The sequence below is a fragment of the Egretta garzetta genome, unplaced genomic scaffold (genome assembly GCF_000687185.1).
Source record: "Egretta garzetta isolate BGI_Z169 unplaced genomic scaffold, ASM68718v1 scaffold175, whole genome shotgun sequence".
Classification (NCBI taxonomy): domain Eukaryota; kingdom Metazoa; phylum Chordata; class Aves; order Pelecaniformes; family Ardeidae; genus Egretta; species Egretta garzetta.
In genome coordinates, this window is record NW_009259860.1 from 73908 (window position 1) to 84644 (window position 10737).

The 10737-nt window shown below is 44.1% G+C and overlaps 1 long non-coding RNA gene across 1 annotated transcript in view; it reads left to right on the top strand.

The window, feature by feature from the left end:
- The window catches only part of LOC118452413, a 14569-nt gene extending 3832 nt beyond the window's left edge, over nt 1-10737 (top strand). The window contains exons 2-3 of the long non-coding RNA XR_004842184.1: nt 1050-1054; nt 10662-10737. This is a non-coding gene — a long non-coding RNA (uncharacterized LOC118452413). The remainder of the gene's footprint in view (nt 1-1049; nt 1055-10661) is intronic.

The window sequence follows — 10737 nt, forward strand, 5'->3', positions numbered from 1 at the left end:
CCCGGGCGCTCCGGGCCCAGGCTGCTGTGCGGGATGCGGGGCACGAACCCAGCAGTCTCATAGTGCTGGGCCAGGTGCGGCCTCTTCCTTACATCCCACCTGGAATGCAGACTTAAATCGAAAGGCTTAAACAGAAGTGAGATAACGTGTTGAAAAGGACGAGGTAATCCATTATGTATTCCCTAAATAGGGAAAAAAAAAAAAAAAAAAAGCCTTTTTCAGTTTCAAAATTACTGCAGAGGCCTGGGGGACAGGAAGCTCAAGATGAGTGAACAGTGTGCTGCTGCGGCCAAGGTGGCCAACAGGTTGCTGGGTTGCATCAACAAGGGCATCACCAACAGGGATGTAGAAGTCATTATCCCACTCTACTCAGCATTTGTCAGGTCACACCTGGAATACTGGGTACAGTTTTGGTCCCCACTATACAAAAAAGATGTGGACAGGCTGGTGGGGGTCAAGAGAAGGGCCACCAAGATGATCGAAGGACTGGGAAGCCTGCCATATTGATACCCTAAGGGTCAAAAAGACCCCAAATGTAAAATGGCTTACATGCATAAGATTTAGGCCTTATTGTCTAGCTTGCTGTTACTTTGCTAAAATTAGTATTGTCTAGTTTGCTGTTGCTTTGTTATTAGCTTTGTCTAGCTTGCGGTTGCTTTGTTAAAGTCAGTAGTGTCTAGCTTGGATTTTTTGTTCTTCTTAAAGTCTGTAGTATAGTTACTTAGTGAATTTAGAACCCTTTTCAAGGACGGGAAGAATCGGGAGGGGATGAAGCAAAAAGATAATAACGGTTTGCCAAGGTTGCCAGACTAGAAGGAATGAGAACTAATTGATGTAGAAAGATTTGTGGCTCCTTACAAAGGACAGTTTTTTGATAAGAACCAGGTGTTTACCTCAAGAGCTGGTCTACACCAACCCTGCAGTTTGGGCAAGAGCCAAGGAGCAACTGAGTCTGCGCAAGAACAAGGGGTTACTAGCGGTGATGAAGAGGAGCCATCGGCCTTCATCCCCACGACCCCCGACGACCACCACCAGGAGGCACTGAGCAGGCGCAGTGGGGAGGGTCTTATGGAAATGACCTCCTGAAGCTAATTTTAATACAAAGCGGAGACAGGTTATGCATATGTATAGGCATATCAGAAAAATTCATACATATGTAATACTTTGCTACATATAAACGGACAAGTTGCCGCTTGATGGTATGCACGTTAGGTGGAGCGATCCCCCGTGCATCTGGCGCCGTGAATAAAGAATGCCTGCCTTCTAACACTACATTGGTGTTATGAGGTTCATTCTTCCCGATTTCGGTGACAATATGAGGAAAGGCTGAGAGAACTGGATTTGTTCAGCCTTGAGAAAAGGAGGCTCAGAGGTGATCTCATCACCATCTACCAGTATTTAAAGGGTGGCTACTGAGAAGATGGAGACTCCCTTTTCACAAGGAGTCACACGGAAAAGACAAGGGGTAATAGGTACAAGTTAATCCTGAGAAGATTCCAATTGGACATGAGAGGAAAATTTCACACTATGAGAGCAGACAACCATTGGAATAATCTCCCCAGGGGAGTGGTTGACTCTGCCACACTGGACACTTTTAAGATTCGCCTGGATAGGGTGCTGGGCCATCTTGTTTAGACTGCTCTTGCCCAGAAAAGTTGGACCGGATGACCCTTGAGGTCTCTTCCAAGCTGGGATTCTACGATTCTGTGATTGAATCTTCTAAATAATTTGGCAGCCAGTGATCAGCAAGGACAGGAGGAAGACACTGGACATGAAGAATAAATGATGCTCTCTCTGCTGCATGTTTTGCAGCTTTCTCAAAGGCAGAAAAGCAGCTTAAGCTCAGCTCTGATATATTTTGTTTAAAAATCTTTGATGGTGTTTTATAAATAAGTAACAGATGGCTATATATTTGAATAGTTAAGAAGCCTTTATTACTCAGTCAGTCTAGAGAAGTAAAAGCTGAACGGAGAAGAGAGATTCTGTGTAGTAAACCAGGTAATAATTTTGGCCATTGCTAGTTTTGCTTGGAAACAGACAAGTGGACTTGGCTGTCTTTAAGGTTTTGTGGTCTTCACATGCTGACCAGATTAAGGGAAGACAGGGCATTTGTTTTAGGAATTTTAGTGTGGGCTTCCCCCATCACAGTAAGTTTCACTTGGTGGAACTGTAGCACATTTTCCTGGTAGTGGAGGGTGTGAGTGGGGGGCCCACCTTCTCTACCAGGGAGTGGGGGGCAAGCTGGCAGAGAGGCAGTGCGGGGCTCTGTCTGGATCTCAGTAAGAAATGCCCAGCAGCAAATGGCTTAATAAAATAGCTGATAGCACAGAAAGAGGAATGTAGGTAGCAAGTAAATCTTGCGTCCCTTCAGGTAGTGGGAATCCTGCATTCATGCAGTGTTGGATAGACCCCAGATGGATTTTCCCATGGCATGCTGCACAGACCCTGTACGTGGAGAGAGATTCCTCCTTTTTGGTTGTTTGAGCTACTATAAAGTTTTCTTACAGGAAAACAACTCTATTTGTAAAGGATGTTTGCATGAGAACTTCGTGCAGCACTTTAGATAAGGGCAAGGCCACGGAGGTAACGTAACCGCCAGCAGCCAGCGGGAGCTGCCTGCGGGCTCCTCGGCTGCAGTGCGCCGGCTGCGTTTGTCCTGTGCCAAGGGACCCGTGCAGCATAACACAGGCCGGCAGGCCACGCAGAACATGCAGGGCAGCACAGTCCTGCACCTGCTCAGGTCAGCAGGGTTCAGGGTGTCTCTGACTCCTCCATGTACAACGGTTTCTTCATCAGGATCAATACATTCCACCCCTTGATCCACATACACGTTACCTTTCCCAAAGATATGGCAAATTACTGGTTACATTAGGAACATGCGGGCTTCCCTGGCCCAAAGTGTAAGGCACAGTAGAGCAGACGTGGCCTATTCAAGATCAGTGACTCCTGGGTTACAGTGTCTTCCGCAAGACTCCCATTGCAGCTTGTCAGGTCCCTGCCTCGTGTGCTGCCAGGGCAGAGGGTGTTGGGCCCAGCTAACATCACATCCACTCTTGCAGTAGGTAGACATGGGGAATGTGTATGCATTTGGTATGCTGCTTTGTTGTTCTGCTTCCCTTTTTCCCCCACCTTGATAGAGACTGGTTTTGTTGGTTGACACATAGCCTTTTGGCCAACCAGCTTTTCTTTTTGAAGCTGCCATGTTGCAGAGCTTGCCTAGATGAGTGAAGGGTGTCTCAAGTAGCACGTTAACCAAGGAAACTTCTCAAGCCGTGTGTCAGCTCCATGTTATACCCAAAAGAGGAGACCCCTGGTCTGAATACAGTGCCCCTCTATTCTTCTCTGGTGACACCTCACCTGGAGTACTGCCTCCAGCTCTGGGGCCCTCAGCACAAGAAGGACACAGAACTGTTGGAGTGGGTCCAGAGGAGGGCTACTAAAATGATCTGAGGGCTGGAGCCCCTCTCCTATGAGGACAGGCTGAGAGAACTGGGCTTCTTCAGCCTGGAGAAGAGAAGGCTACGGGGAGACCTGATTGCGGCCTTTCAGTACTTAAAGGGAGCCTATAGGAAAGATGGGGACAATCTTTTTAGTAGGGACAACTGTGACAGGACAAGGGGTAATGGTTTTAAACTGAAGCACGGTAGGTTTAGACTGGATATAAGGAAGAAATTCTTTACAATGAGGGTAGTGAAACACTGGCAGGGGGTGGCCAGAGAGGGATTGGAGGGGCCATCCCTGGGAATATTCAAGGCCAGGATGGACGGGGCTCTGAGCATCCTGATCTAGTTAGCGGTGTCCCTGCTCACTGCAGAGGGGTTGGACTAAATGACCTCTAGGGGTCCCTTCCAACTAAAAACATTCTATGATTCTGTGATTCTATAGCTAGGCTGCCTGTAACTGTACAGCACTTGCTCTGCTGAAGGGTAATGTAGAAGGTTTGAGACATATCCCTGGCAAAGACTAATTGCTATCACTGTTGGAGCATTTCAGTTTCCTCTTGATGGTAGTGAGTGGCAGAGAGCACCAAGACACTGAGGTATTAAACCCTAACTATGCCAAACTTCTCTGTAAAAAAAGAAATAAACCCCAAATTGCCTTTTCTTGCCTGTTATTTTACCTGATTCAGCTCTCGTGGCTTAATCAATATGAATTAAAATGCATGCATTTATGATCTTCATTTTTATGTGCCTATAAAGTGAATGCCAAATGACATTATTTCACCCTTTCCTTTTGGTTAGTTGCTCCAACAAAATCTAATAAAACCTCAAGGTAGTTATGTATAGAAGCATAATTCATGGTCTTATGGGCAAAGAAGTGGTATTTCTTAGTTTCCAATTTCCCTTCCATGCTCACCAAGGGGTTTTTTTGATTTTACTTGGGAGCTGACTGAAAATTACCATCTACAACTGAACTACCAGCATGGAGTTTGTCCAAGATTTACTATATTAAAATAATTATATGTTATATCTATAAAGTATATATATTGTATGTTTTTTGTAACTGAAATGAAATAACTGGTTGTACAACAATTGAAGGCTACTTAGGGCCACTAGTACATTTTGTGTTGAGCTTGCTACATTTCCAGACACATGATGTGTCCTACATTCCTGGATGAAGTACTGTTTTCCATCTGGTTTTGTTAAGGGTGTCTGTAAGATGCTGCTGCATTGACGAAGGGCTTGACTGGTCAAGTAGAGCTAGAGCTGGCTCTAGCTTCTTGCCAGTGAACTTCAGACCATTAATAAAGCAGATCTGGGGCAAAGTTCGAAGTGAGTACATTTCTCTGTAGATTTCAGTAAAAGTAATTAAATAGCTGAGTGGTATGTTAACATAATGGTTATTTTACACTGAGAAAATAGTGCTAAAAGTTTGGCTGAGGGTTCCTGGCTTATATGTTCAGATTGAATGACAAGACAGGGAAACTGGCCTTCAAATGCAGACACTTTGCATGCAGAGTAAAACAGCTTTGGATTTGTCAGTGTTGTTTTATTTGACACTTTGGCTCATGGATGCAAATGGCGAGATGGGAAGTGGTGAGAGGCAGCAGCTTGTTTACCTTGAGTTGCCCAGCCCTCTCCAGTTGTACAGTGTTTAGCGGCTGGGGGATGCACTTACCCAGCCTGTCCTGACACAACATCTTATCTGCACTTACTAGGTGCTGAGATGCTGTTCTGTACAACACAGTTCTGCATCACTTACCACATGCAGACCCTCACCTTTCTTCATGTGGTTAGGGTCTCCCACACCTGCCACTCCTTTAGTTAACAGCAGGCGAAAGATGCTTCTATTTTTCACAGGCTGATCTAAATACAAAAAAAAAAAAAAAAAAAAACCCAAACAGATAAAGTCCAAACCCTTTTGGAATGAATAGATGTAAATTGAAAAGAATATTCAGATATCGACTGTTAAATAGTTTCTGTTTGCTAGAAGACCAGACATGTATCTGTGACTGGGTTTACAGTAAGAAAAACATTTCAAAATCTCCTAGAATCTCACCCTGAGGTCCTGAGCACTGTTACCTGGATGGGTAACGTTCAGAGGGAACAGCTAAATCAGCTGAAAGCAGGCTCTACGTATGACCAGGGAGCAGCCAGAGCAGAGTCCCACAGCACCTGGACAAGAAGAGGGCTGGGGCAGCGGCCCCAAGTGATGAGGCATGTCTGGGACCTAGCTGGGACACCAGCCTGTGGGTCAGGGTCTGGACCAGCAAGGTACAAGGCTGGGCAAACACGAGGCTGCACTGTAGCTCAGGAAGGCCCTGGGCAAGGGCTGTGCTTAGGTGCCGCTCCTGAGCAGAGCGGTGGGGCTCCCACCGAGGCCCTTTCTCACACAGCTTGTTCCCAGCAGTCGGACCCTGTGGAGGGGGAAGGACCCGGCTCAGGCTGCATGGACGCCTGCTCCTGTATTCCTGTGGTTTGCTCTTAGATTTGAGTGTGCCCCGGGCATTGCTAAGTCATTTATCTGCCTGAGAAATCTCCTGGTGTTTATACATTTGCTGGTTTGTTAATCTGATTTTGGTTTCCAGCACATAAAAATGAAAATTGCAAGCAGATTTGGATTGTTGAAGCGTGACTGTATTTAAAATAAAAGGATCCCAGAAAGCTTTTAATATTCTGCAACCTCACCATATATATTTCCTTTCTGCATTTTGAGGCCCGTTATTCTTGAAAAACTCATTTGCTTCCAACTTTCCTGTCTGTAAAACTCTCATTGGCTTTGGAAGCCCACAGTGGCATCTGTGAAGAGTTTGGTCCAAAAGCAATGTACTTGTCATCTTGCAGGCCACATTTTAAATATCCTAATACTGAATTACTTTTTGAACCAAACTTGCACAGGTCTTTCTGCTACTGATTTCAGTAAATGTCTTTTAATTAGTTGCTCAGACTTGCTGATAATTATATAAAGCTGTCAAACTGATCTTCAGCTGTTGCAAATAAAAGTACTCCTGAAGTCTGGAAAACTTGTATCTTTCTCTGTAATCTTAGGTATGAATTTGTGTATCATGTCATGAGAACTATTATCTATGATCTGACATAAGAGAGCTGGGAATCTTCCTATGTATTATGTTCTATTTACATTGGGTCCCTCCCATAAGTGCGATCAAAATCGTAGAATCATAGAATGTTTGGGGTTGGAAGGGACCTTTAGAAGTCATCTAGTCCAACCCCCAAAAGCACAGTTACGGTTCATAACTAAGATGGGGAAGTAATATAAATAAGAATAAATATAGATAAATTTCAGAGCACTGTTCAGATACTAATTCCAATATTTTTATCCCATTTCACAGGTAGGAAACTCAAAGAAATGAGAGAAAAAGATTTGCCCATAGCTTCACAGTGAAACTACAGCAAGATAAAGAGAAGGTCGGAGATTTGTGTTATTTCCACATGTTTGATCCCGCCTGTGTGCAGAAGGTTATACTAGGTGATCTCTCGAGGCTCGCTCTATCCCTTCATTTCTATCATTCCGTGATTAGTAGCATTTTCCTTTGGGGGTATTTGGGTGTGGGGAGTGTGCAGAAATATATGTATTTTTCACCAGACTTAATGTGTATACTCAACATAATTTTCTCTGAAATTGACATTCAAAGTCAAAAAATTGGCTTTGTTCCAATGAGTAATTTTGCACTTATGGTGTGGCTAAGATGGGGCAGGTAGACTTGCAACTATACTAAGAGTTCTTAGTACATGTTCAGAAAATGAGAGCACTGACTGGGTGATTCCCACTGACAATAGGAATTCTTAAGGTTGAATGGATATTCTTCATATTTTTCCAAAATACAGAAATAATGTCCAACTCTGCTTACTATTATTTAGACTATATACCATTAGCGTGATTTTAATTGATAGGTATGAACACCCTGTGCACGTATTAATGTGTCAGAAACTGATATCCATTGCATCACACTGCCAGGCTCAAAGGTGTGTGATCTGCAGCACAACACCTAGCTGGAGACCAGTCACTAGTGGTGTACACCAGCGGCTGACACCAGGGTCAGTACTGCCTCATGTCTTCAAGAGTGATTCAGATAACCTCAGTTACAGTTTCAAAGAGGATTTCTTGCATCAGATTTTTAGAAGCAACATCTAATATCTTTCTAGAAAGCAAGAATTCTACTTTAAAGTAAGAACAGGTGTATCATACGCATACTTACTCAAACATAAAGGTAGAATCTCATTGGTGTTTTCATAACATGGGATGATCAAAGTAGCAAGATAACGTGTCTTCCAGATACTCATTTGTTGTCTGTGGTGATTAATAATTATGAAAAGTCTTCATTTGAACATCAGAATCCAAATGGGAAATTCAAACTCGATAAGGGACTTTCAAAAACTTATTACAGCTTTAACTGTAAAGTGTTTTTAATATATTTCTGCAAATCCTTGAGGCCACCTCACTGTCCACTTTTGTATTCCCATAAGCTGATAAAATCCCTTAAAGCTGTTATTTTGAAATGGTATTTGATATTATGGCAACAACTTAATCAGTAATGATCTAGATTCTGCATTCAAGATAAAAGATTGCTAGCTGCCAGCAAAGCAAGCCATGAGACTGGGATATGAGTGACTTCAAAACAGCAAACTGCATTCTACTTTCATTTACACAATGCGGCACAGCAAAACCTGTGGAGGATTCAAGGAATGCAATTAAGGATGTGATTTAGATTGTTTTATGCCTCAGCTCCACTTTCAAAACATAAAAATGCCTATTTAAAAAAAAAATGTTTTTCCACTTTAGCACATTTCAGTCTACAAGAGATTAACATTACTGTCTTTATGACCCACTTTCCTAAATGCCTGGTTGTTGAAGACCAGTCTCCTGACGCCGACCAATATGATCTCCAGAAGCCGTTTATTATAGCTTTGCATACAGCTTTTATACTCTTCCAAGTCCCGTACACACGGTCACGTAGACTTTTCTAATTCGTACATGCTACTGTCTATCCAGCAAGCATATAAGCCTCTAACTCACTCATTGGTTATTTCATTGTCATCATCTTACCCTACTTGCGGTTACTGCTTCTCTACTAATTGTCCCAGTGCATCCCTCCCCACAAGCCAAATTGAGGTGTTCATCATGTATGGTCTAATTTGTGCTACCCAGTTTTTCTCTCCATCCAACCATATGCTAATTCATGCTCTACTGGTTCTTGTCATTTGTACTCCCCCCACCCCCATCATTGGCACACTCAGATTTTCCACAGGCCATTCTGGGGGCCAGACGAACGAGGGAACAATAGTTACATCAGCCCCTGTGTCCAGTAGGGCATTATTCGCCGTAACCTGTCGTCCTCCTGGTCCTTGCATAATGACAGTAAGTGTTGGTTTCCGATTCGTTAGCAGGATGGTTATCATTACGTTGGGGGTCCCAGTTGATCCAAAACCTCCATCTCCTCTCGGCGCTTGCCCTGTATTGGGGACACAAGCTCGAAACGGAATTAGTTGTGCAATTCGAGATTTTTCTGGGATATGGACAGGTGGATGATTTGTTTGAACCATAATGCCGATATTGCCTGCATAATCTGCATCAATTACTCCAGGTAATACCAATAATCCTTGACGAGAGGTGGATAATCGCCCCAATAGTAACGCACTCAGACCAAAACCTAAAGGTCCATTAGCTGTAGATGGAATCACCTGGACCTTATCATCAGTCAGAGTCACTGCAACGGCGGTGACCAGGTCCACTCCGGCGCTCCCTGGGGTGGCAGAGGGAAGCATTGCCAAGCAGCCTTCTGTTCCGGAGGCATTTGGTTCATCGCGAGTTCCTCCCTCGTGCTGCGAAAGGTGTTTCCCGACAAGGGTGTCCCATCTTTTTTAAAATTGGATCTACATTCTGAAGCTTTATGTCCATGTTTATCACAACGACGGCAGGCCCCGGTGAGTCCGATTTCGGCCGCTTTCGCAGGGGTTTCTGTCAGTTTTCTCCTAACACAGCGACAATGTTTTTTCAAATGCCCTGTTTTTCCACAGTTGTAACATATTGGCCTTTTGTCACTATTTCCTTGTTGGAGTAATGGCTTCAAAGCTATAGCCAGGGCATCGGCATGTAATGCAGCCTTTTGCTCTTCTGACCCTATGCGACTACATGCTTCAATCATGTCCACTAACGTGGCAGTTCTTGGTAAAGTGTCTAGGACTCTTCTACATTCTGAGTTTGCATTTTGTACTGCTAATTGAATTCCTATGGCTGACTTAACATCTGCAGCCATACCAGGGACCCGATCTAATGCTTGTCGTAGACGATCTAGAAAGGTCATGAAGGGTTCTCCTGGGTTTTGTCTGATATTGGTATATGGGGGTGTCGGCTTTCCCATTTGCGGAACTTGCTTAAAAGCAGCTAGGGCTAAAGCCTGGGACTGTTGGAGTATTGCTTCATGCATGCGGGCTTGTGTGTGAGGATCTGCAAATTGGCCTTTGCCTAACAACATGTCGGGGGTGGCGGCTCGTAAATGTTCGTTCCCAGCGTCAATATTTTTAACAACCGCTAGTTCCACTTTCTGTTCCCAGTCAGATAGCCATAACAACCGCTGTGTCGGTGTAAGAAAACATTCTGCTAGTTTTCGAGAGTCGAAAGGGCACATGACCTCGCTAGTGAAAATTTGCTCTACCAAAGTCTGCACATAGGGATTGTCTAATCCAAACTGCATAATTGCCTTTTGCCCTTCCCTCATTAATTTCCAATCAATTGGTCGCCATTCCCGTCTATTCGGATTTCCTCCTATCAACTGAACAGGGAAGGCAGTAGTATTAGGCATAAAGTCCCCTTCAATGATTGCATTTTGAATTACTCCGTGTCACCGTTGAATCGGATCGGGGGGGGGATTAGGGAAAGCGTTGGAATTATGTGAGTCAGGCACTGAGGTCAGAGCTTGACGCGCCTGGTTCTCATCACATCTCCTCCTCCAATATTCTAATTCTTCTTGCTCCTCTTCAGTTATCCTCCCTAGCTTTCCTTCTTGCTCAGGTGCAATTAGTGGTCGAATTCCTGCATACTGACCTCTATCAAGGGCTTCATGGACTTTTGCCATTTGCTCTGTTAATTCTTTCAACCCTGGTAAAATCTCATCATCCCGCACAGGCAGGTGAGCCAATCGATCTATTAGCTTTTGCGCTTCAGCATTATGCCTAGACAACTCAGTTCGTAAGCTGCGTCAGACAGACCCTCTCCGGATCGAGTTGGAGACAAGTTGGCTAACTTCTGAATGATTTTTTGCGTTTCTTGATTTTGCTT